Source organism: Stegodyphus dumicola, chromosome 7, assembly GCF_044657685.1.
Source record: "Stegodyphus dumicola isolate Sdum_Otavi_A_Nest chromosome 7, ASM4465768v1".
Taxonomy (NCBI): Eukaryota; Metazoa; Arthropoda; class Arachnida; order Araneae; family Eresidae; genus Stegodyphus; species Stegodyphus dumicola.
In genome coordinates this window covers 104,129,542-104,157,033 of record NC_140774.1, presented here as the reverse complement: position 1 = coordinate 104,157,033, position 27,492 = coordinate 104,129,542, and the positions used below count along the sequence as shown (strand labels likewise).

At 34.4% G+C, this 27,492-nt stretch overlaps 1 protein-coding gene across 6 annotated transcripts in view; it reads right to left on the bottom strand.

Moving 5' to 3' along the window:
* The window catches only part of LOC118184495 (orexin receptor type 2-like), a 590,403-nt gene that overhangs the window by 428,260 nt on the left and 134,651 nt on the right, over positions 1–27,492 (bottom strand). Inside the window, exon 1 of one of the 6 annotated variants that reach the window (XM_085820671.1) lies at positions 118–336. The exons of 4 other annotated variants lie outside the window; for them this stretch is intronic. The gene's annotated coding sequence lies outside the window, so the exon portion shown is untranslated. Of the gene's footprint in view, positions 1–117; positions 337–27,492 lie in introns of those variants that run through there. One more of the 6 variants, XM_085820673.1, reaches the window with a different exon arrangement.

The window sequence follows — 27,492 nt, the reverse complement described above, 5'->3', positions numbered from 1 at the left end:
TTAAAGCACAGAAACATCTTCAAAATTAAATATATTTCGAATAGTAGACAGACATAATTCTAAAAAGTTTAACACAGTCACATTAAGATATAACTATCTAATTAAATTACTACGTACCAACCACTCAAACTGAACTCAGACCTTCGCTTCAGCTGCAGAGGAAGGTAAATTTAATCTTTCTGTTGTCAACTCGCATCTACTAAATGGCTTTTCAAGATGCGTCAGAACCAGAGCTCGGCGGGACGAAGCATTTAAAGCATTCAAGCCGAAAGTTTCAAGCGTAGACGAATAATTCTCCCGTGAAGTTAACTAAGCATTGCTTTTAGAAACGCGAGTCGGGCTTTATCAGCGATATTTTGCGCAATAATAGAAAAGAAAACAACCGTTGCCATTACATCATTTTTGAGCAGTTCCTCTCGGAATGGCTTTGAGAATGCAAATTTTGAAGTTTAAGATGTTGTCGAAAAGGAATGTTTAGTTGAGAAGAGGCGAATGTTTGGATGTTACCACTCTGAGTTCTAGAAACGTCAGTGGGCAGAAGTTTTATAAATACAGCATAGTCCATATGATCCTTTCAAAACCAAAATCCTAAAGGTCCCCCCCCCCTAATACGAAAATAGTAGTTTGTTTAGGAGGATACGTCTACATGCTTCGAAAATATATGTATTCAGTCATACAGCCTCAATTCAATATTCAGTCATTCAATATTTTTAAAAAACCTGTAAGATGCGAAGTTGAGAAAGCTTGCTTTCATGCTGATCTGAATTAAAAGTTCTCCATTACGTAAATTTCAACTTAAATTTAAATTGGTTCTATAGCAAAAATCGGTGAAGAACTACTTTATAAAGACAATATCGCTCTAATATAATTTAAACGACAATATCGCTTAAAGTATAACTTAGCATTAGCAATTAGGCTGACGTATATTATTCTGAATATGATTTCTGCAACTAACAAGCACGTTTGAGAATTCTTTTGCTGAACCGTTTCGGAATTCATAGCTAGTGCCCCCAATTTTCTCATTGATGCCACTGCTGCTTTTGCTATTTGATATTCCTACAGGGTTCGAGTCTCGGCAAAGAAGCTAGCTACTCCGTAGTTTTCTCCATGTGAAACGTGAATTCGAGCCAATTCCTCCACGAAGGCATTCCTCCCTATATACAGATTTGTTTTTCCGTAAATAATTAACTAGCATAAACTAGAATTCTTCTTAGGTTCTGATTTTCGATTTTAACTTTTTCTTATTAATTTGTTATTAGTGTTTTAAAAATATATTGGTGTTCATTTTCCTCATTCATTATCGCTAGCTTTTTACTTTCCTTGGTTGTTATATGCTTTACTTTTTGAACTTTTGTTTGGAGAGGGGGGGTTAAATATTTTATCGTTTCTGGCATTCAGATTCTTTTGTAAGAGCTATTAGATTTCGTTAGGTTGTCAAAAACCAGAAGTTTTAAGAATACTTTAACAGTCTGCGTTAGTTTTCGAAATACGTTTTAGGAATATTATAACAGTTTTTCCCATCTTTGGGATTTTATTTTCTAAGTGTTTTCCCTAGTATATTTAATAACATATTTTAAATTTTCCCTTTCCCGTTTTTAATCTTTTCACTTAATTATCGATTTTATTTCGATAGTTTTTGTTTCCTACATACTCTAACAATATTTTACTGATTTTGATACAAAATAATCTTTCTAAAGCACATGTTTTCTTCTCCTCTCACATGAATTTCCATTTTAAACGAAGCCTTAAAATTCACATTTCAAAATGAAATTAAAACTTTTCATTCATTTTATGAATAGAATTCGTATAATTTAATGAATGAACAAAAAGCAAGGACATATCATACATTAGATGCTTCCTCTAATAGACACAAAAATGTATAAAAACAACGCTACTGAAAGGGCATGTCGCACTTATTTGTTATTTACCTAATTATGTTTGAATTTCTACGAAATTACATGAAAATGTCACGTTTCAAAAGAGCTAAAACGAAGTAGTTTGAGTTAATGATTTAATTTTACTCTGATACATTTCTTCAAAATCGTTTTTAGATACGTTAACTTGCAAGTGTTATAAATATACGTAGTACGACAATTCTATGATGGGAAGGAAGAGAGGTTTAAAAAAGTCTTCCTCCGTTTGAAAAGTCTGCCTTCTTCCTTCTGTGAGGGGACAGACAAGTTACATCTGTGCCTTCTCAGGGATTCAAAACTCGGCCTTTCGGTGCTAGATTCAGAGTCTCTAACCACTTTCCCGTCTGGGAGGCTTTTGGAGGCAAATACATGGAATTATCATTACAGGTTTGGTGATAAAGGTGGATGTGATACAAGACGTGGAGAGCTGTGGAGACTTAACTGTGGGTAAGTAACAAATTCTCTATTTATTTTAGAAAGCATTGGATTCGAAGAAGTTCAAACTTAGAAAATACTTTTAAAGAAATCCTGTAATTATAGTGTTTATTTGCTAGAAGAAACTGACAGAGTCAAAACCATTTGCTATGGAACGAATAAAGCAGAAACGGGCGATTGTTAGGTAGTTACTTGGAATCTTTTAACAGCGGCAAGACTACATAATTATCTAAATATCTATATATACTTTTCTTAAATTCAGTAATATATTTCTTTGGACTGATTCGAAATATGTTTGTATTGTATCAGGAGTTGTGCTTGAGACTGGAAACATTTCGTCTGTAATCATATTGCAGAAATCAAAAAAAAAAAAAAAAAAAAAAAAAAAAAAAAAAAAAGAAGGAGTCTGAAAATTAGTAATTTTGTATAGGGCAGAGCTTCTTAAACCTTTATCAGTCACGACCCCTTTTATCACTGAGATTTCTTTCGCGGTCCTGGGGCTCGCGAAATTTGTGGGACCCTATAAGAATTGCGCAATTCCGACACACGCGTGAAACTGAAAATTTTTTCACTGATACTGTAGTATACTACTTCCGTTTTAGGTCACAAACATTCATTTTTAATTTTAAGACATAGAACAATGTAAAAATTTTAAATAAATAGCATACGAAATGACAGTGTCATGTGTAAATCAAGCATAATGATAGTTTATATTATGAAAAGAATGCGTCAAAGCGTTTTCATTTTTTCTTTGCCTGTATTGTCTTATCTTTATCTATTTTCAGATACATTGTGTAAAAATATTTGGTAATTGTAAAATTATAATAATAAGTTAAAGAAATATAAAAATTGTTAAAAGTTTTGACGATTACCTGCTGCAGGTCCTGCGAGCTCTTTGGGGGTCGCGATCCACAGTTTAAGAACCTGTGGTCTAGGGAATGAAACTTCAGCCGATAAGATTATGTAAGGGTATTACGTCGGTTAGGCTGTGGTGGAATAGACAAAGCTAGTTTCAAAAATCTTAGAATTCCGCGTTCCAGACAACGAACGTTAAAAGTTGTGACTATGCGGTCTTTGAAAATAAAAAGCGGTTAAATATCATGTGGAGTTAAATCAGAACGATGATTGATATAGAGTTAGATCGGGAATTAAGATATCGTGTGAAGTTAAATCAGAACGCGAGCCACTATTGGACTTAAATAATTAAGACAGAATAGATTTATTCGATTAACAGCATGGATTAATAGATGTTTTCCCAATATCAAACTGAATTCTCAAAATATTAAAGGATTTTTGACAGAGCAAGAACTGGACAATGCCTTAATGTCCTGGATCAAATATATTAAAAACCTGAGTTCCAAAAGGAATTAATACAATTACCTCTAGGAAACGTGGTGAATAATTCGTCTCGGTGGTTTATCCTTGACCCGAAATCGGATGAAAACACGCATGTACGTTTACGAGGACGACTTCATATTTTATGTTTTAATGCTAGTCAAATTCACCCCTGGATAGTTCTGGAAAATCATCACTATATTGAACTATTAATTACACGAGAACATCAAAATGTGTTGGATTTTATTGTTTATTGTTTCTGATACGTTTGTACGCATTAACAGCCGTCATTCGTTTATAGGAGGTCGCCAAAGCATTAAAAGGGCATTGAACAATTGTTATAAACGCAAAAAGTTCAAAGCAAGTCACGGAACACAAGTAACAGTTCCACTGCCTCTTGTTTGAATTAAACATATGCGTTTGAGGTTACTGAAGTGGACTTTGCAAGAGCACAATATGCCAAACTTAAAAGTAAAATATCATGCATTGCTGTTTTACCATGCGCAGTAACTGGCATCATTTCCTTGAGAAGAGAAATTTGAATTGGAGAAATTATTTCGGGCGTAACAGGTGAGAAATATCTTGTTGCTTTTCCACGCGCGACTTTTAGGAGAGAAGAATATAATCTTCACAAATTTAAGGTATCCAGTCACAGATGAACATGTTACGGATTTTTATAGTAGAAAGAGGATCAGATTTAAACATATAGTACAAGAAGCTGTTTGGTGGGGATGATTTTGGTAAAGGATGGTCAAAATTTGTGAGAAAAAACTTCTTCGAAAGGTTTTATTATCGTATGAAAAATTAAAAATTTTAATAACAGAATTTGAAGCTGCCATTAATTCTTGTCCGATAACCGTATGTGTATAATGAACCTTTAGAGCCATCTCCTCTACCTCCTTCTCAATTTTAGTAGATAAAAGACTGACAATCTTTTTACGACATATCTCTCGACATAGCTTCGTTACTGATGCAGCTGACTTCCTCGGTAGATCTAACTAGATCTGTTTCTAATATAGCTAGATCTACCAAAGAAATCAGCTGGTGCAGAAATATCATCTTGAAAAGAATCTGTATCGCCAAAGTGAGCTAAATGATTTTTGGTGCATTTGGGTGCAAAGAATACTTACTACAACTAAAATGTGCTGATTACGTAACGCCTATCGACGTGGCACACGAGATTAAGACTGATGATGTCGTGGTAATACAAGATGGCAAGTTACCTCCGCATATGTGGAGACACGGGAAGGTAGCATATATTCACACAGGAAGAGATGCTAAGGTACATAGTTTCACATTGAAGGCTTCAACAGAAATGTAAAGAAGACCGATGCAATATTTTTTTCCTTCTTTAGAAGCTTATGGAGGTATTTTAGTTTAATTTCGAGCAATTTAACATTTATTACTGATGAACTTCTTCATCGCGGGGGGAAGGATGCAATAGAGTATATGTCAACAACATTGCCGGCTTGGCACGGTGGAAGCATGGCACTATGCGCATCTTACTACTTTAAAATAATTGCTACTTTAAAGTATTAAGTTTTAAATTGTTTAATTTTATTTGCACTTGTTATCCATCTAGTGACGGAGCTGCTAAAGGTGATGGCTAGTTATTGAGTATCTGAAGTCGTTTTAGACATCTTATTGCCTTTATTTGCATCGCCAGCGAAACAATGCTAGAAGGACCTATTCATCATGAATAATGAAAACTGGAGTTGCTTCATTTGGAGTCAGATATATGAATTATCATTATACCCCCAGTGTGAAGTACGATAAAAATACATACAAATGTACGACGAATATCTGTGAATATCATCAGTTCCTGATGTGTGTAGAGAACTTGTAACACCTACCTGGGGTTCTTTATCTAACCTAAACTAGCTCAAGTACTATTTCCCTAATTTTCAGCTAAGATTTCTCGGATGAGTTTTTCCCATAAACCTCCTACGATCGACATACAAACACACGCAATTGTTGATTTATATTTAAAATTATTTTACCTCACCACTTGTGAGGACTTAACTAAAATTATTGCAGCACAAAGTTACAATCACATGGACCTGGTAATGAACACAACGTTTTCTTTCAAACTTCTAGTTGAGAAATGAGTAAAAATATAAACAAAAAATTTATTTCTTAGTGCTATTCAAGTATAATGCCACAAACGTTCTGCACAGACATACATACTTGGAAGCAAATGGAAAAATGAGGAAACACTGGAAGAAGTGCATTCGTGTTTATCAGTAACTATGTTTGAAACGTAAAGAAACGGCCAAGTGGTGATTAAAGATAAAATGCCTGCAAGTACAATATTAATTTAAGATTTAATTATATTAGATAATGCATCGCGAAATATTCTTTACTGCGAGCAGACAAAGACGCAGTTACGCAATCCATTATTTGCAATACGTATCCCTTAATACTACTGAACGATATAGATAAAGGTATATACCCACAGATGTCATGCGTTGTGTCCTGCCTGATATACTTTGAAATAAGTACTCAAATTAATAATCGCTTATGTAAGCGATGTTCATCCTTAGATTCTGGATTGTTCAGCCTCTTCAAGGATGATTAGTTTCATTGAATATTCTTGAAGACCAACTGAATAGGTGCAATGAGATCCTTTGCAATGTTAAAGGGGTTCACATACACAGCTGATTTCATATGCCCCAAACAAAATTCTATATTCTCAAGTCATTACACTTTCTCATGCCCCTTAACTGAGGATATTCACTTAAAATCCCCAAGAACTGACTTCCTGGCATTCCAAAGGTTTTTAATCAAAGATAAACATCAATATCCAAAGTTTCAGAAAATTATGCAACGACTCTCTTCCCTACGGCCTAGATCTCTGTCAAGTGTAAGTCCACTTACAGTTTAAATTTAGTGAACTTTTACATGCTGTGATTATGGACAAAATGGCTCCGCTCGTGAACTTTACAAACTGCAATAAACCAATATATCTGAAATAACCCTGGACACCTACCTCTTTAGCATTATTATAACAATTCATTTTAACATTGTGTTGCCAGTACTAATTATAATTATCTTATTATGTTTATTTGTTTATTAATTATGTTTATCTCCTATTTTTGTTGCACCAAATCAGATGTTCAATTTATCTTGTGAATCTCAAATTGTATTCCGACTATTTTGTAATCTACTTATGCCCTACACCATTATTTTTAATAAATACTGGACGCGGGGCGTACTGTGGAATTGCACGATGTACCATAATAGGCAAACTCTAGACCTTTTGAAAAGCTTCAGTCTATACAAATTCTTATAAAACTTGTAATTACCCCCCTTTTTTTCAAAGAGTTAGTATGTGAAGGCATTACCAGTTGACCTATGGTACATCGCTGGTGTCCCCATAATTTTACCTTTACATTTACGTATATTTTCAAGTCCGCCTATTTGCAGACAAACAGAACATTAGAGTTAAACATAAATGATCCTCCAGGCTTAGGCAGAAATGACTTTACGGCAGTTTGATTTCGCATATATGTTCTGAATGAAGCTTTGTGCCTACTCCATTCCAGCAACATTTCTTTCTTTATCTTTATGAATACTCATGTGACGCTGTCATACATTTTCTGTAACACACAATATAGAGGGTTAAAATTATTAGTGAGGTAACTCTGAATTTTATGACAAAAGAGATAAATCCAAACGCAAACTAGAAGCGTCAAGTGTTAGCAATTAAATTCTAAATTCTAAATTATTTTGATACTGATGAAAGATAATTTCTGATTACTCACATTCCCAAGAAAATTTCGCCAACTCACTTACGATTTTGTGAATTAGCGAATTTGTGAATATGGATTTGTTTGGCTATTCAGACGGCTCATAGGTAATATACTGTTCATAAATAATAATAAAAAGAAGACTTCTATAAGAGCTTTTATGAGAGTAAAAAGACTATATAATGTGTATTTGCATTTTTAGAGCCTATAGATATTATTCAGCGTAAAGCCTATTAATCCGCGTGAACGCAAAAACATATATGGTAAACGCATGAGAGCATTATTTATTCTTTCGTGTATAGTCAAAAATACGCTAAAAGATAATGAATGTTGAACCCAGGAGTTGCGGGTAATCACAAAGCACCGCTTGAATATACACTGGTGTGCAAAAATTAAGGACGAAGTCGAAAAATTAGCATATCAACTGAACGAAGAGGCAGAGCGGACAGAAAGACCAATCAGGAGATTAAGTAAGGTGATGTACGGTAGCACATGCGCAGATATGCAGGTAGACGTAATGGGGTAGTGTCTGAGTAGTATAAAGCATGTTGTCGGTGTAAGATCAGTATTTCTGGCAAAGAGATTGCACGCCGTATAGCAGTTAAAATCACACCGAGTTGCTGCCTCAGCGAGAAATGGCGAATAATCAATTTGTTAGACGACATCTGGATACTTTTACCCGAGGTCGAATCATTGGGAAGTTGGAGGAAGGCCGCAGTGTGACAAGTGTGGCTGCAGAGTTCGGAATTGCTCACAGCATCGTTTCACGACTTTGGAGACAATTTCAAACTACAGGAACAGCTATCCGGGGGTTTAGTTGTGATCGTCCACGAGGAACCACACCCGCAGATGACCGGTGTATTGCCTTACAAGCCAGAAGAAACAGGCGGTAGACAGCGGGAGAAATCGCTAGACACATGACACAGGCGGCTGGACGACCGATATCGCGTTTTACCGTGGCCAGAAGACTGCACGGTGGTGGTCTGTTTGCACGACGCCCTGTACGGTGTGTACTCTCTAACGCAATGTTCTCTTTTTACAGAAGTAATACCAAAAAATGTAAAAGTTCTGGAACGTTGATGATTAGTGTGTAAAGTTCAATTAAAATTTTAAAAAAATTAATATTTTATTTCCACAACTGCCAGATTATTTATTCTGCGTCTACAACGTATCATCACGACTTGCACATTTCTACTTCTTTATAGATCAACAACTTCTAAAACAAACTTTGGAATTTATTACAATATATATATATATGTAAGATAAAAATATATGAATCAAAATTATAGATTAAACTATAAACATTAATTCTTCCTCTCTATTCTAAAATCGTAATCACTTCTTTGCATTGCGTCATTTCTAGATCACTCTATGATCGGCGCAGCTCTGATGACATAATCATTGGGAACTGAAACTGTCCTTGAACTGAACTGAAACTTGTAAACCAAAACTTTTCTCTTCGCGTGCCTCCATCTTGCATAACTACGCACTTCAGCTTTTGCTCTCTACCGTGCTAAAATGTAATTTCGCTGGCTTGCTTTCTATCCCTACAATATCAAAAATGTAAATCTTCTGTGGAAAGGCACGACTAGAGTGCCAAGTGATTGTGGCCACAAATATCAATTGGAAATAAAAATGGAATTAAAACTGCCTCGACTGCCAAGTTCTTTAAATACTACGCAATCAAAATTCTTCTTCAATATGGATCTAATCACGCATCTACACTGCTCCGTTATTTCCTTTGCTTTTATTATGACATATATATATATATATATTTTAAGCAGGCACAGGAAAGACAAAACTTGATGACATAACTACATCAGAGACCAAGCATTGTTGTGGCTGAGAAGGCGGCAAAATGACGACAAAGAATGTTCTTCCTTTATTCAGTTCCCACCGCAGATCATTTTTCCTTTAGATGAAATTCTCCAAATTACATATTCAGTAGTGATTTAAATTAAATAAAATTAAACTTAGACTTTATACGTCATAACTGTTCTAACAAAGGGAAGACAGACTGGGAAAAGCAGCATCAAAAGCTGTTAGCAGCGATAGAAGAAAGCAGTCTTATGAGAAATGGCGCAAACTCTGTATTTATACTAGCGGTTATTTATCATACCAGAACGTTGTCGAAAGTACTGGTATCCTGAAATTGCGGATAGTTAATTATAGGTTCCTTGTTCGCACAGAGCAAAGCCATCGTAATTTTTATATTTTACATATATATATATATATCATATAATGTTATATTACGTAATAAATACACTTACATATACTGTATATCAAGAGATAATATTTAAGTTATCGCATCATACTGTGCGACTTTAATAATTTATTGCTCTTAAGAATCGTAAAAGTGAGTTATCGTTAGTGGAAGACTACAGAGCAGAATTAGAACTTTAAGCAGGGTGCTCAGATTTAGGCGTTCCGTACATTTTGAATAATATTGAATTTTCTATGCCATTTTTTAAAATATTTTTTATGTCATTCTCCCCCTCCCTTTTTTTTTAAACTGTTTAAAATAGAATTACATTATGTATGTTTCGCATTCCTTACATTATTACGGATTTTAAAATGTGTATTATGTTGAGGAACAGAAATTAATATATTTATAAAATTTACACCAAAAAGTAATACAAAATGTCATGCAAATATATAGCAATCAATATAACAGTCCTATTAAAATTAAATCCAGTGTAACGGAATTCTCATATTTTTTATATTATAGGACTATTTTGCCATATAATCTTCTAGTGACTAATTTTGATTAATATAAATGTGAAGAACCCATTCTTTTCTTATTATTAAAATCGTATTATTTTTCCTTTAAGCTTTTAACTTTAAATAAAGTATGATTTCTCAATAGAATAAATAATGCACGTATTTTATGTTTTCATTTTTGTGAAAATTATTATCCCTTTATTATCACATAGGTTCCTGCATAGCTTCTGAATTAAGCAGAAGCAGTTTAGGGTTTTACGGATTCTGAATGACATTTCACAAGAATTTAAGTGGAAGTTAATAATTAATTCAGGCAAAATTTTGAAAGACTTATCCAATAAATGCGCAAAATAGTAATTGGCACAAGAAACTCAGTCCAAATGTATCGTTGAGATCAGGCAAACATAGATTTCAAGCGTAAAGTCATAACAGCATTTCAAGAGGAAATCTAACGTGGTCTTTCACCATCGAGAATAAAAATTAATTTGCTTTTTCCAAGCTTACAGCATGAGACATTAGTAATTTACTGAATGATGACATAGCCAAGAAAACGCATAAAATATTATCTTCTTTTATTCATATATCTCATTAAAATCCTAGAAGAAGCAGGTCAAATTAACCAGTTTTTCAGGAATACGAATACATTTTCAGCACAGGTATGCCAAGAAGGCAAAAGAAATACCTTATAATGTTACTTAATTTTACTCTTGTAAAATACAAATCATGCGCATATGTTTTATTTTAAATAATTCGTACGCTTTTTGATATTATTTCTTTAATAATGCGCCAATAAATCGAAAACTACGACCAACGGACTTCGCATGTTGCAATTTCTACAGATGACAGTACAAAACATAAAACGAGTAAATTTCAGAAATATATATTTAGCTACCTTTAATCTATGAGCTCCCTCTGCTGCTGATTAAGAGTCATTCTAATGTATACATAAATTATGTCTACTTTTGAAGAAGTAATAGTGTGTATTCAATACAGAATCATTTTCTAATATGTTATCTTCTGCCACAGTATGGCGTATACAAACCATATCCATTTTTTTCAAGCGTGCTTGTTTAGAACACAATCAACATATGTGCCGCCTTTGACGAAAGATTACACATATTTACTTATATAAGCATATATAAGCTTTGTACACGTCTAAGCATATATACATACATAAGCTTTGTATAATTTTGAGCGATTAAAAGTTCATTTTAAAGATATAGTTTTCATTTTTGATTATGTACTATCTTTTGTGATAGTCTGATATATATATGTAATGAAAGCAAAATTTAGAAATACTGATGTAGGAGCCCTTGGCACTCTAATTGTGCCTTTCAGTTTTCAAGAGTTAGGTTCCGAAATAACTACGCCATCCGTAAGTGTTACGCAAGCTTTGTGGCATAGATAAATCTAGAAATCACGCAGTCGAGAAATGCTATTATTATGTTTAGAATAGGAAAACAACATACTCAAATTAAAAATGAAGAATTAAGAATCTATTAATAAACTAAATTATAAAGCCTGTTTACATTTTTAGCTTACATATATAAGAGTAAAGATTAATTTCCAAGTTTCTTCATATGCAAAAATCTATCGGTTTTTATAAAAAAAAATAAACATTATTTTTGAAACTAACTAATAAAATCTGTAATGCAATGAATTTCCATAAAAATGACATATATTTTTACCTTATATAACAGTATCATTCACTCGAACATTTTTCTCTTTCACTTTGCATCCTGTTCTTTGGACATACTCATGCATTTGCTATACCTGCAGTGTACTTATTAATTCATGACAGCCGGTATACAGCTTGCTATCTGCAAGCTACACACGGCAACAGTGGGAAAAGAAAAAAAAAAACATTTTTCTTCTTTTGAATTAAAACTAGGTACTTTCAATTAAAAGTAATTCGCCATATGTTTAGTTTGCTAAACGCATGTAACATTACTATGGAATTCATTTTAATGTTAATGAGCAATCATTGAAGTAAAGATTTCTTAGTGAACGAATTTCTAATGAAGTATAAGGGAAACGCTTTCTTGTTAGAAATCGTACATCATTAAACAAATACTTTCTGATTAACGTGAAGGTCAAAATAAGAAGAGGTTTTTAAGGAGAAGGTTATTAAAGTGGTTAAAACTGGGAATCAGTTGGATTAATGATATCATCTGATACATGCATAAAATCTGTTTTAATTCTTTTTCTCTATATTTTGTTTTCTATATATTCTGTTTTCTTAAATTATGCTCAAACTTACGAACAGTTTTTCGTGTTCCAGGGATCTGAAATAAAACTGAAAGTTGTAAATAGCCACAAGTACTGCTTTGCATCACACATGAATTTATATAGAAATATCTCTCAGTAAATTCATAAAATAAAAAGTATATGTATGTTGAACACAATACATAAGGAAGAGCGTTATAAATAAACTCGTGAAGTGTTTAAAGAATAAACGATTTTTAATATAGCTGTCTATACTGTAAACCGAAGCTTTCATTATCCAAAGAGCATAAAATATGATTACTTACAAAACTATCCATTAAGTTCATTAAAACATTCCATTACATTGTCCATTAAGCAACTATACTTTTAGTTCTGCTGAATTAAAATTTATTTCTGAAAATCCGTTATCTAGGAAAATTATGAATGATTAATACGCGTATAAAAGTAAAATTGGTGTCACAAGTAATTCTGTGGTAAGCGATTTAGTATAAGCGATTATATATGACAAATGTATTCAACCTATTTTGACTGCAAAACAGCTTTATTCAAGCATAATATCATGAGTATTATTACATCATTATTTTTATATATTTAACATAGTTCATTTATTTTTTAAAGAGTTTCCCAGAAATTAGATGCAAATACAAGTAAGACGTACCTGAACATATGCAGAAATATACTTTGAATTCATGGAGAAAGAGATTTTAAATACTACGCCAGAAATATTTACCATATTGAATTAAATGAACTTATGCCGAAGAATTATGGATGCGAGTACTTCTTATCCTTTGTAGTAGTATTATATAGTATTTGAGACTTCATGCAGAATGTAATGAATTTAATTAGGAAAAAAAATGAGAACAGGAATGTAAGCAATAAATAAATAAATAAAATCGACTGTTATTCTTTTATTTTTATCGGAATGCAGATAAAGAGATTAATTTTAGGAATGGCTCTTAAAATTGATAGACGGCTCGAAGGTTATGTAAATGCACTTTTCAGAAGAAGAGTATTTATATGAACAAATTGTAAATTGGTGAGCAAAATCGAAGTTATTGCATTTCAAAGAAACATATGTTTAATATGTTGAATTTTAAAAGGAAAAAGCGTCATGCTGAATTTAAAAACGAAAAGATGGGAGCAAAACCATATCCTATTACTGTTCGGGCGCTGGTAAATATAAAAAAAAAACGAAGACTCTGATCCTGAACGAAAATCCACAGATTCAAAGACCCATTGCACTGGAACAGTAACGCATCGATAAAGATTTGAAGTTAAGAAAAATATTTAAAACCTAAATTCCATCTGTTTTTGTCAATGCGTATTGCGGATTGAACAAATTTTATTAATAATATATGAAAACACCTAGCTACTGTTAACGGAAATTTTTGGTAAGATTCAATGAAGCGTGGGTATATTTAAGTGATTCTAATAAATGAATAAAAGAAGATAATCTTTCTATTGTTCAGTTGACGAAAATGACTGTGCGGAATGGCTTCGTCAATGTAAAGTAAAGTTCCCAACGAGTTCCTTATAGTTGCAGGATTTTGTCAAAATGGTAAATTAAAACTAAAAACAGTTGCAAATAAGGCTAAAATTAGTTCAGTGTAAAATTAGCAAAATATTCGAGAAGAAATTTTGAAAACAAATGTCCGGCTTCATATGGAAAGGACACATGTTGAGCTTTATATGGACAAAATGTAACCCATTTAATGAAATTCCTGTAAAATCGCCTGGCGCTACCCTTGAGGAGCTTCTGCACTTTGGGTGTTTTAAGGAACCTTAGAAAAACCTCGTTCAAGAGTAATGAATAGACATTCAAAAAGTACTCAAAGATGAGATGTTAAGAAAAATCTTACTTTCAAGGAAAATTCGAGCTGGAACTACAGTTAAGTATCGCTGCTGTCAGAAAGAAAAAAGTTGTAGTACGAAATACACTTTTTATGCATAAAACTCAGTTAGAAAATCGTTTCCATAAATTGCTAACAACCTTCTGGAAATTACAGACACTTTAGTTTAAGCACTATATTTAAAAATTCCTGGTCTAAAAATTTCCCAGGGTCTGCTTTCTAAAGGAAATTAAAGTCATGATTTTTTGATTTTTTGAAAGAAAGAGACATATAACATACTAACGTAAGCAAGAAATATTTTAAAACATACTTACTTTTACTGAAATAGATTTCTTGAAAACGATTTCTTGCGTCAACTACTAAGTAAATAGACAAACGAACAAAAGACAAAACTTTGAATAGCAGAAATTAAAATCAGGATTTTTACGACTGTACCCATAATATTTCCCAGAAAATTTCTACATTCAGATTGAAATATTTTTAAAAAAGCGTTATGAATGAAATTGGAGTACGACCTAATCTTTCTGTTTTGAGATTGTTTTCCATAGAAATGTATATATATAATATAAAAACTTCTGCGCTGTCGTTCAATAATTAATTATTTTGGCATTAATAATTAATCTTTTAATTAGTAAAACTAATTTTAAGATATGTAATTTCTGAATCGTAATATAGTTAGAAAACCTCTCTCGATATTTCCACCCTCTGCTGGCCAATTTAATTTTTGTAAGTGAACAACAAATCAGAAAGCTTCTTTCTTAAAATTTTCTTGCCAAATAGAATCCACTAATATCGTGAATAGAATTACGAAACGAAACTCTCTAAACATGTAGTATTACAAACCTATGCTTTCTCAGCACGTTGTCTTAAACGAACCTCATTTTTGAATAGGAAAATTGTCAAATAATCCCATTGTCAATTTTCTTTAAGTTTCTTTTTGTCAGATTGTGTCGGGGAATTATGAGAACGTATATACGAGAACTGATAGATTTCAAAAATTTGAATGATTATCAGTATATTTCTTCGCATTTTGAAATGGATTTCTTTGAAATATATTAAGGAAACTAAATCCGAGCATTTACCTAATTATTGGAAAGAAACGAGTTTCCTTTGAAAAGTCAGGATTTTTCCATTTAATGAACAATAGTTGATTTTATCTTATATTTTTATTTTTATTTTTATTATTTTAATTCAAGTACATTTATTACTTTTTAATAAGTTTCAATTTCCAAGTTTTACTCTCAGTTCCATAAGGAATTAACGTTTAATTAGTTTTCTATTACCTTAGTTTTTATGGGCAGAATTTCAGTTTTTCGTTCTTTTGCCGCTTAAAAGGAGCATATTCACTGTAACGTCATTCGAACTGAAACATGCTCTATGGTTGGATATTTTTGTGTTTCAGAATTTAGCACTATTATGCTCGTTTTACGCGTGAATTATCCTTATTAATGTTCGGCTGTACTGGAGGTGTTCATAAGTGAAAAAAAAAAAAAAATTCTGAGTAACAGTTTCTTTTTTGGGGGGCGGGGAGGGTGGGTTAAGCATGTTTAGTCGAAATCTATCTACACAAGAGCCTAATGTATGCATTATTTCTAATTATTAAACCTATAGGGCAAAAGTGTGTAAATAACAGCAAACAGCTTGAGGGTTAGCCTCAAATGTAAGAAAAGAATCAGCCTATTTCATGTTCTGCAATAACGACAGCATAACTGTAGTCCTTCAGAATAAAAATAGAAAGTAAGCGGAGATGGAGTATAAGGAACTAAAAAGTTATGCAAAGAATATTCAAATTTTTACAACGGCACAAACGTTTCGAGATTTGAGCTGTACTCACATGGATTGAAGCAAAACCAAATGTTAATAATAAACCCCTGTTGGAATACAAATAAATTTCAGAATATTACTCAGAAATTTATTGTCATCGCAAGTAAAGTAAAATTAAATGATTTTTGCTATCAGACCGAAGTCAATGAAATATTACGTTGAAAATATTAAACATTCTTTGAATTCATTTTGTTTAAAAATATAATTTAATATTTCAATAAAATATTTGAATGTTTATTAAATTATTAATCATTAAAATACTGCTTTAACGTTTCATAATTACTTAAACCTTAAAACTATTTATTGCTAATTTGTACTAAGTTAAAATGAATAGTATATGTTATAAGGTATTTGTCCCGCCTTCTTAGCATGCCTTAGTGGTGTAGAGGTGACCACGCGTTCAGGTGCGTATTGAGAGGTCCGTGGTTCGAGTCCAAGCGACGGCATTGCTCATTTTTCATATTTCCTATTTAAAAATACCTAATGTCTCTACAGGCTCAAATACCTACCTAATGTCTCAAATACCTAATATCTTAAATGTCTCTACCTAATGTCTCTACAGACTAATAAAGTTTCTACAGTGGCGCCCGAACTAAAATAAGTGGTGGATGATGATTCTCCACCACCAGGATTTGGTGATTGGGTCCCCTAATCCCCAGTCGCCCTTTAAAAGGAGAGTATATAAGGTATTTCTCCCGCCTTCTTAGCATGCCTTTGTGGTGTAGAGGTCAGCATGCTCAGGCGCGTATTCGAGAGGTTCGGGGTTCAAGCCCCGGCAAAGGCATTGCTCATTTCTTATGTCTTCTGTTTCAAAAATATCTAATGCCTCTACAATGTTTCTGAGTAACTGATGTGCTTAAAATGACTATTTTCTTTAAATATGGAAATCGATTACTTGAAAAAAGCGTTGCTCGAAACTGTGCTGATCAATTTATTACTCCTAATTCAGTATGCGCTGATGAGAACAACCATGTCTGTACCATTAATTCTTACTGTCATGTAGTTAAAAGTGGGATGTTTTTAAGGTTAGGTTATTTGAATATGGCAAATTATACGTGGATATCTGCCTAAGGAAATGAGTGCCTTCGTGAAGGACATTCTAAGTGAATATAGGTCTTATTCACGTTGCGCATGCGGTAAAACAACGAAAGCCAAACAATGATATGAGACTGTTCGCCTACGATCGAACCAGACTGAAACTAGAAGTATTCAACAATCTTTACAGTATAATTCTAATGTAATGAATCTAAGTGTAGTATGAATTACATCTCATAAAAGGAATTTATCGTCTTTTCTTTATTATTACAATAGTTTTCAAAAGACTTGATTCATAAAAGAGAAATATTAGTAAAATATTGGGCTATTTAGTCTACGTTGCAAGTATAAATATTAATACTTTACCAAAAAAAAAACACTTTACTAAGAAATACTGCGTTACATAATTAATGCCAAATCAGAAAACCTGCTCGACATTCGAGAAGTAACTCTTTCGAATGGCCAGTTATTCGAAATCATGTCTTCCCCACGCGTAATTGCAAATTTGCTTCAGAGCGTCCTTGCCTTATGACCGATCGTAAACAAAAGCTGCTGGAAGGTGCTGATGCCGGATTGTGTCTCTGTTCCAACTCATTTGCGATATGTTTCTGCTCCTCCCTCGTTCCGATGGTGGAAGTATAACGGCGTGGGACGTAATGCTAGATTTCGATATTTTCTCGCATTTCTCGATGATCGCAATGCATGTTATTCGCATTACGCTTCGTCATATTTTAATTGAGTGTTGTGAAACGGCCCAAATTACACCTGTGTTTGACTGAAATCATTAGAATGTCAGTTTTAAATGAGATTCGGTTGGTATGTCATTTTAAAACTCCTTATGATATCTATTTAAAAGTATATTGAAATACATGTTACAAATTATTATTCAAAATCAGTTAAAATGCAATAATATTCTAGCTACGCTCAGAATGTCTGTCCTCCTAGAAAACAAGGTGATAAGTGAATCTAAAACTGAATCATTTGAACACTTAGTTTGCACATACGAATAGATAAACATGTGATTATTAATCGCAAATTTTGCCTTAATTCCCTTTCACTGAGGGAAAATGATAATAGATATATTATTTATTAATAAAAGTTCTGAAGTAGAACTCGAAATCTTGACTAACAAAAGGTAAGTTTTCTGTTTTACGAAGTGGCCACTCAGAGCCAGATTAAGCCAGCATGTGTTACAAGACAGAAGGATTATTTAGGATTCCTTTATGCATACTTTGTCCATCTTTATAAAGAAAAACTAGGATCACGGAAACCTGTTCCGTGATTTTGATGTCCTCTAAAACTGGAATCCTAGGACAAGGCCTTGGGTGCTGAGTCTATTATCAGGCTGTTTGTTTATCACGTTTATCAATTAATTTAAAATAATTTCAGAAATGATTACTGCTCTGAAGGCAGAATTCAAGTTAATAAAGAATGTCTATAATTTTCTATAGAAATATGAATATTAGTAAGTTTTTAAGCGTTTTCTTGTGACTAAATGTTCCCACGAAAATAACTTTATGGAGTATGCTGACTTCCAGATGTATATACTCCTTATAACTTTTCCTCTTAATCATATTAGCATTGCACTGAGTATTGTCGTATACATTATCAAATAAAAACAATTGTTCGGTTTGAGAGAGAGAAAATAATCATTTGTTCCAATAAAGGAAATCATTTTATAGAGTAATTAGATTTTTCGAAGAAGAAAACTGGAAAAATGTGTAATGCCTCGACTGTAGTCGAACACCGGACCTTTTAATTGCTACCCGGACATGTTTTCCAAATACACGATGAAGGAACATGGTAAAGAGGGAGAAAATACTTAACAGCTTGACAGTTCAAAATGCCCAGCTACTGTTTATCGATAGTTGATATCGTTTGAATAGTGTCGACAGAAACGATTCAATAAAAATTAGCACTGTTTTGGAATTCGAATTTAAACTTTGTACAACAAATGTTTTTAAGATTAAGCATCTATTAAACATCTTTATACCCAACCAGTGTTAAATGAACCAATGTTCAGGAAGTCTTGCTGTGCACTGCTGTAGACTAAATTTTGCAAAACACAGCATAAGGGGTACATTGTGAAAACCTATTGCTCTTAAATTGTACGGAACCAAAGAATAATGGGGTGAGTCAGAAATATACCTAGAATGCAACTATTTGATTGCATAACGTTATGACAATATTACCGGTGAGGAAAGTGAAACAGAAACTTTCGAAAATCAGTTCTTCAGACCGAAGAACAATATGTAGCATAAACAGTTATACGAATTTTATTGCTTCTTGCTGTGGGCAATCAGAAAACATATTGTCACTACTGCGAATCTATTCAGGAAATTTTCTTTTCTCAATGTTTCTCATTTAAATTACGTCAGTCTCAAAGCTTCATGATTTTCTTAGTATAGAATCACCTTAAACTACAACTATAACAATTTCCTGCTGCATGTCTAGCATCTCATTGTTTAATTATCTAAGTTCGAGCATGTGATATTTAATTGAAACGAAAAAATAAAATTTCGAGTTTCATATAACCATTACCGTTTTCCAGATATGAGTTACAGTATCCCATTACATTTATTTTAAATATGTAACCACATTTCTGACGCAATTTTTAAATGAAGAGGTCTTAAAATAGCCTCGCCTCAACTATAGTCAAAAAACATTTATCAGGAAAATTCAAGGGCAAAATTCAAAACGCGACAGCATCTATAAAAAGCGAATTGAACATATAGCTCTAATGCAAAATAGAAATTATGTAAATTCTTAAAAGTAGTTTCAAACTAGTGACCATCTATTTACAAAATAATATATCACCCAGACCTAGTGAAAAATAACCTGATATCAAAGAAGGATCCGGTTATGCACATAGTGTATGTCGAAAGCTTTAGAACTTAATTCAAAAAACGTTAAGATCTGAAACAAACAGATTTTTCAGTTATGTTAAAGTTGAGTTAAAAAATGTTAAGTTTTCTATGTACGTTTAATTTGGTCTTTTATTTATCACAGCACATTCAGAAGTCTGTTTTAGAAAACTCTTCTTCTTAGTGCAATAGTTTCTAAATTTCCGAAATGATTCCAAACTGGTTTAGATGCGTAAATTAACAACACCATCATCGACATGTTATAGCTGCTGCCCTTACGCCCATTCGTACTTCTGATGAGCATGTTGACGCCATTGCAACTCATCTTGACGACGGATATATGACAATGATTATCTTACTAATTGTTGAATTCAGTCGCCATAAAATAATTGTAGGCTGTTATAAAGCTTTCTCTAGAATCTACTGCAGCTCTAACCTACACTAACATAGCCATTACTCTGTAGGCTAAAGCCATCTTTAGTATACGCTGATCCGTACTTTCATTTTCCTCGAACTCCCTCCTGGGCTCTGTTCCATCTGAGTATGTTGTTCACAGTGCTCATAAGCTATTCTAGATACCTGCCGTCTCATGCATTAAGCAATCTAACGAGAGTATGCTCTAACTTCATAATATTGCTCTTCTCTAATCCCGTTAGTTCTAGAAAATATACAATATTCGTCATCTAGGCATAGATTTCCGTATGGTAATAATCTAGCGGCAAAATTAGTTAACATAATAAATCCTTTACCATAAGTAATCTAGTGAGCAGCATATTCTATTTACTTGAGGTTTTTGAAACTTTGATGATGATGAAAAAATGATGACTTTTGCCAATACTTGATTACTACAATAAAACTTAGCACAAAGCACTCACAATCGTCTGCGTCATTTGCTTTTTTTACATCTTCCGCCATTGCATATAAATCCGTATGTAAATCAAACCATAGCACTACCAAAAACTGAAAGATTTGAAGTAGATCAAATACATCTGTAATAATCGTACGTTTAAAGAGATGTAAATTATAAATTCCCAAATACCGAAATCAAATAATCTTTAAATAATTTTATTCATTATATGGTGTATTGGTTTTTCTCACCAAAATTCCGGCTTTGCAAAAGAAAGAAAATGAGAAGCTTTCATAATGTACTGGAATTAGTTCTTTGTAGTTATATCATATTTAATGAATTTTACAACTATAAATCCTATTTAAGTACAGAACTTCTTTTATAGCACTATATCTGTAATTTTAGCTCAATGAACAAATATGAGTGTAATCATAGAATATTTAGTGACGCAAAAGAAAGAAATCTGAAGGAACACAAGGCATAAATGGCATAGCTAATTTATGTAACATTTAAATTTCATTCGGTTACTAAATTATTAATTAATCTAAACAAATGAATTAGATGACTTATGCAAGAGCGATTTGAAAGTCAAACGAATGGTAGTTCCAAAGCCAAAAACGTTAAACCTCATCAGCGCAATAATCAATATTCGTACGATTCCCATTTACACATTATTAAATATATCATACATACATATCCGCCCATGTGATACGTAACAGGTATAAATAAGAAACATAGTTTATCTGTTCATATTTTACTTTGTGGCAAAGAGATTATATAAATTCTTTTATTTTTAAGATAAGACATTTATTATAAGACATTATTTATTATAAGATTTATTATAAGACAGCGCAGACTATGCATAGGCTGATTCAAAATTCGCTGAAATCAAACTTACAGAAATTCCGAAATGTCCCGAAATTTCAAAACTTATTGAAATTCCAAAATGTTAATTAGTGGCAAAATGTTTCAAAGGATGACACTCCTATAATACAATATTATAAATAACATATCACTTAAAATTCCAAGTGATGTGTATGCTGTTAGCTTTATGTTTACGATGTTAGCTATGTTCAGTTTACTCTGTTAGCTTTAAAAACCATTTGTTGTTGTAAGATGAAGATAAGTTTCTCTAAACCAAAAACGAAATTTATGATTCAGCAATACTTAGCAACTCTTAAATTGATTGCATTGCTACCCATCTCACACTATTTGTTGGTGCCGCAAAATTTTGTTTCGGGTTTCGTTCATTTTTTTTTTTTCAGAACTCTGAAGAGTGGATATTTCATTATGGCAAACGCTCCCAATTTTTTTAAATCAGATTACGAAGCTGAAAATCATTGTCGGGTTAGGTTCATATGCATAAAAAAAGTATCTTAAAATGCTGTAGCAATTGTTCCATAAAAATATGTTGCAAAATACTGCTCAGTCATAAACATTCGCTCTGCCTGGGGAAAATTCTTCCCCATATTGCCCGAAACAAACGGCTTGAAAGCTAACAAAATGAACTGCAACTGAAATTTCAAATTTTATATTACTTTTAAAAATATAAAAGTTTTATCTGTTAAAACAATTTGCCATTCATATCTATTAAATTTGTTGTGTGCTATTTTTTGGATCAGTCTTTATGTTTGGTTGGTATTTGATCCCTGTGTTTTGAAAACTGTCAATACATTTAAAACGGTGTCTTTTCAAGAAACCTCATAACATGTAATGTTAGCAGGAGAAGCGATTTATTACATAACAAGTTCCGGTTTCTTAAAAACAAATTTACTGACACTTTTATTTTCTACTATTGGTAACTTGAAAAATTCAAAATAATTTTTCTTCGTTTTGAAATGCAAATATTTCTTGTTTTAGTATAATTTCTAGGAAATGTTTTAGTAAATATTTCTGCTTATTTAATGCCTAAAATTAAATTCTTATTTAAAACACACAAGAAGGATATCTGATCCGACTATTCAGTATTTCTCTGACTATGTAATGAAAAGCCCATTATTACACTGCGTAATAAAATGTCATAGTAAAACAAAACTTATACAATAATAAAAAATTTAGATTCATATAATATTGTTACGAATTTGGTATTTAAAAAGCAAATGTTAGTTCAATTATAAATTAAATGGTTTTATTTCTCGCGCAGTGCAGCGCGTGACGAATATTAAAAGAAAGCTAAGCCGGAAAATTGAAAATACAAGAGCGCGTGCATTAAATAAATAAATAACTCTTTTTCATTTCGAGAAAGTACTGGAAAATTCTAGCGCGTGATTTTAAAATGTTATAAAAGGAGGAAAACATCTCAGTTCGTAGTAGTTGCTTAGTTTGTTGTTGTTTAGAAAACTACTGTTGTTGATTGTAGCGAATTCGTGGATTAGCGTTCTTTAGCTGTTTTGAATTACGTTCTATTGGACATTTGAGTAGTTAAAAGAAAACTACTGTGAGATATTGTAATACTGCGTGATAATTTGAGAAAATTTAAGCATTTTTGTTGTGATAATAATAAATTTTTGTTCATTTTTCATCGGACTTGTGCATTCATTTAGTAACGAATCCGTACGCACGCAACAATTTTTGGTGTCAGGAGTGGGGTTTGAATGCCAATAACAAGAGCGATGGAAGAGCAGTTAAGGCAATTGATAACAGCCTTTGCCTCGTTTAACGAAGAAATGAAAGAAGAGATGAAATCTAGCCAAGGAAAGATGGAAGGGGCCGTCAACTCTGTTAAGGACGAAATGAAAGCCGTTCAAGCTGGTCAAGAAAAGATTGAAGCAGGTCAAGAAGAAATGAAAAAAGAGATTACCTGCATAATAGAAAATAAATTTGAAGCTATGGAAGGCAGAATTGACACAGTTGAAAATAAAGTTGGACTAATTGAAGAAAGAGTTTCTTCGGTGAAAGAAGAAATAGAAGAAAGAGTTTCTTCTGTAAAAGAACATATAGAAGGGAGAGTTTCTGCTGTGGAGGAACGAATTGAAGGAAGAGTTTGTGCCGTCCAACACCAAATCGAACAACAAATTGATGAGAGAGTTTCTGATGTTGCCAAAGAAATGGATACTTTAAAGAAATTCGTAGCGTCGGCAGGGAGCAGGAGTGATGATTTTAAATTCTTACCAATGCCTGCTCGTCCACCTCTGAAGCTATCCACATATGATGGGAAGACCTCCTGGCAGGTGTATAAGACACAATTTTCTATCGTGGCGGATGCGAATGGATGGGATTCCCAAGCTAAGGCCTGTCATCTCGCCGCTTCTCTAAGAGCCGACGCAGCGGATATCCTTCAGACTCTTCCCGAAAACAAAAGGTTAGATTTCGAAGCTCTGTCCGGCGCCTTGGAGTTGCGCTTTGGGGAGAAATGTTTAAAAGACTACAGCAGGCTCCAATTAAAATCTCGTCAACAGAAGCCTACCGAAACACTTCAGGAGCTCGCCGCGGATGTTGAAAGGCTGTCCCATCTCGCCTTTTCGGAATGCCCGACAGAAACAAGGGAAATCCTGTCCTTGCAATACTTTATCGACGGCATCCGAGATACTGAAATACAGAAAGCTCTACGAATGGCGGATGTAAAAGATTTAAAAAGTGCTCTAGTGTACGCCATGAAATTTGAGGCAGCCCAGCAAGCCACTCGTCGAGACCGCCACCCAGTCAGAGCTGCTCAAGTCCAGGAGCCAGGGGATCAAGTCACCGCTCGACTTGACGATTTAACTAGACAACTGAACGCCTTGAGACGGAATATTGGTGAGAAGAAACCGACCGTTAAGTGCTGGAACTGCGGTGCTGAAGGACACATACGAAGAAACTGCAAAACACCCCAGGGTACTGATGTTAAGACCGCTTCTAACAAGCAGCAGGGAAACTAATTAGTGGCCATCTCGCGGGGCGGAGGTTGCCAGATAATGAAAAGCCCCCGTTTAAAGCGCTTCAGATTTCTGCAATGAGAGGCGGCAGTAATGGACTTTTCATAATAGGACATATTAATGGAGTTCCGTGCAATATGACTATAGATACAGGAGCCAACGTCACTATCATCCAAAAAGATTTGGCTCAACAACTAGGAAACAAACTTATCTGGACGCCGCCCTGCGTTACCCTCCAGACTGTGTCCGGTGAGAAGATCGACATCGACGGAAAAGTAAATGTTAACATCACGTTTGGAAGTGCCGCTTACCATCACACGGCATATGTAGCAGAGATCACTGATTCTTGCATACTCGGATTGGACTTTCTAAGGAAATACAATTTTTCCTTGGATTTTAAAAATAACGAATTGCATTCTACATCTGAGGACATAGCGTTATTTCTCGTTAATGATGAAGAAGTTAAATCTGTCCATAAAATCATAGCACAAGACTATATCACAATACCGGCAAGAACAGAAATTTTACTTCCTGGATCCATAGCCGAAAATAGAAATTTCCGCTACGGCATCATAGAATATCCCAATAACTGTAATATCCCAAAAGGAGTACTAGTAGCCTCAACACTCGTCGACCTATCCAGAACGGTTATCCCGGTGAGAGTCGCCAATGTAACTGAAAAGTCGAGAGTTATTAAGAAAGGTGAAGTGGTTGCAACATGTACTCCAGTAACCAGCGTTGAAAGAAAGAGTAACATCCCAGAATCCGTGTCCTCAGAGAGCATTACATCGGAGTTATTGCAGAATGCACAATTAAACGATAAAGAGAAAAATGCTGCCGATCGCGTCATTAAAGATCTTCAAGTTGTTTTCTCCCGCTCGTCTTCTAACGTGGGTCGAACTAGTTTGACACAGCATAGAATAGATACTGGCGATCATCCCCCGATCAAGCAACATCCAAGACGTCTACCGTTTGCTAAACAGGAAGAGGTGCGAACACTGTTAAAAGATATGGAAGAAGGCGATGTCATCGAGCCTTCAGCGAGTCCATGGGCATCTCCCATCGTTCTCGTCAGAAAGAAAGACGGCTCAACAAGATTTTGCGTTGACTATCGCCGGTTGAATGAGGTTACGAAGAAAGACAGTTACCCTCTTCCTAGAATTGATGACATTCTAGACACTCTTTCTGGAAGCAAGTGGTTCTCAACACTTGATTTAAAGAGTGGGTATTGGCAGGTAGAAATCCATCCTGATGACCGAGAAAAGACGGCATTTACTACGGGACAAGGACTTTGGCAGTTCAAAGTGATGCCGTTTGGACTGTGTAATGCGCCGGCAACATTCGAACGTCTTATGGAGACTGTTTTGAAAGGCCTTTCCTACGAAGCCTGTCTGATATACCTGGACGATATCATCATCATCGGAAAGAGTTTTGAAGAGCATCTAGAAAATCTAAGAAAGGTGCTTCAGAAACTGAAAGAGGCCAATCTGAAGCTGACTCCCGCTAAATGCAAATTGTTTCGAAAGGAAGTGACTTACCTGGGACATGCCATCTCTGCAGAAGGTGTGCGCACGGATCCTGAAAAGGTATCAGCGGTTAAATCCTGGACGCGTCCCGAAAATGTCCATCAGCTGAGAAGCTTCCTAGGGCTTTGCACCTACTATAGGAGATTCGTGAAGAACTTTTCTTCCATCGCAAGACCACTTCACAAGCTGACAGAGAGCAAGCAAAGATTCTTGTGGACAAAGGAATGCGAGGATGCATTTAACAACTTAAAGGAAGCTTTAACATCTGCTCCAATACTGGCGTATCCTCAGCTCGACAGACCATTTATTCTCGACACCGACGCGAGCAATGAAAGTGTCGGTGCTGTTTTGTTCCAAGAAATAGACGGCCAAGAACGTGTAGTAGCTTACTGGAGCAAGTGCCTGTCTAAACCGGAGAGGAATTACTGTGTCACAAGGAAAGAGTTGCTCGCCATAGTCAAAGCTATAGAACATTTCCATCATTATCTATACGGGAGAAAATTCCTCCTCCGCACGGACCATGCCTCATTGGCCTGGCTTTTAAATTTCAAAAATCCTGAGGGTCAAATAGCCAGGTGGATACAGAGACTCCAAGAATATGACATCACTATCCGTCATCGTAAGGGATCATCACACGGAAACGCCGACGCCCTGTCTAGAAGACCTTGCCAAGGAAGCTGCGGATATTGTTCCAGGGTGGAAGCGAAATACGAGCTGCTGACTCCGGTCGCAAGACAAATTACAACATCAACATCGGCTGATCGAGACCCGTGGAGTGATGATGAAGTCAGGAAAGACCAGCTGGAAGACCGCGACATTAAACCCATACTTGATTTAATAGAGTCATCAAACAGAAAACCTACATGGCAGGACATTTCTATCTGTAGTCCTACAACAAAACAATACTGGGCACTCTGGGATTCACTTCACATTCGAAACGGCGTCTTATACCGGAAATTCGAGTCGGATGATGGGAAGACGTTCCAATGGCAACTGATACTTCCAAGATCCCGGATTCCTGATGTCCTCAAAGAACTACATAACAGCCCTACAGGAGGTCACTTTGGAATTATGAAGACCTTACAGAGAGTTCGTGAGCGCTTTTACTGGAATAATGCAAAGAATGACGTGCAAAAGTGGTGCCGATCTTGCGATGCCTGTGCAGGTCGGAAAGGACCGAGGAAACGCAGCCGAGGCAGACTGCAACGTTACAACGTAGGTGCGCCTTTTGAACGTATCGCCTTTGACATCCTGGGACCTCTGCCACGAACTGCTGATGGCAACAAATACATACTCGTTGTCATTGATTACTT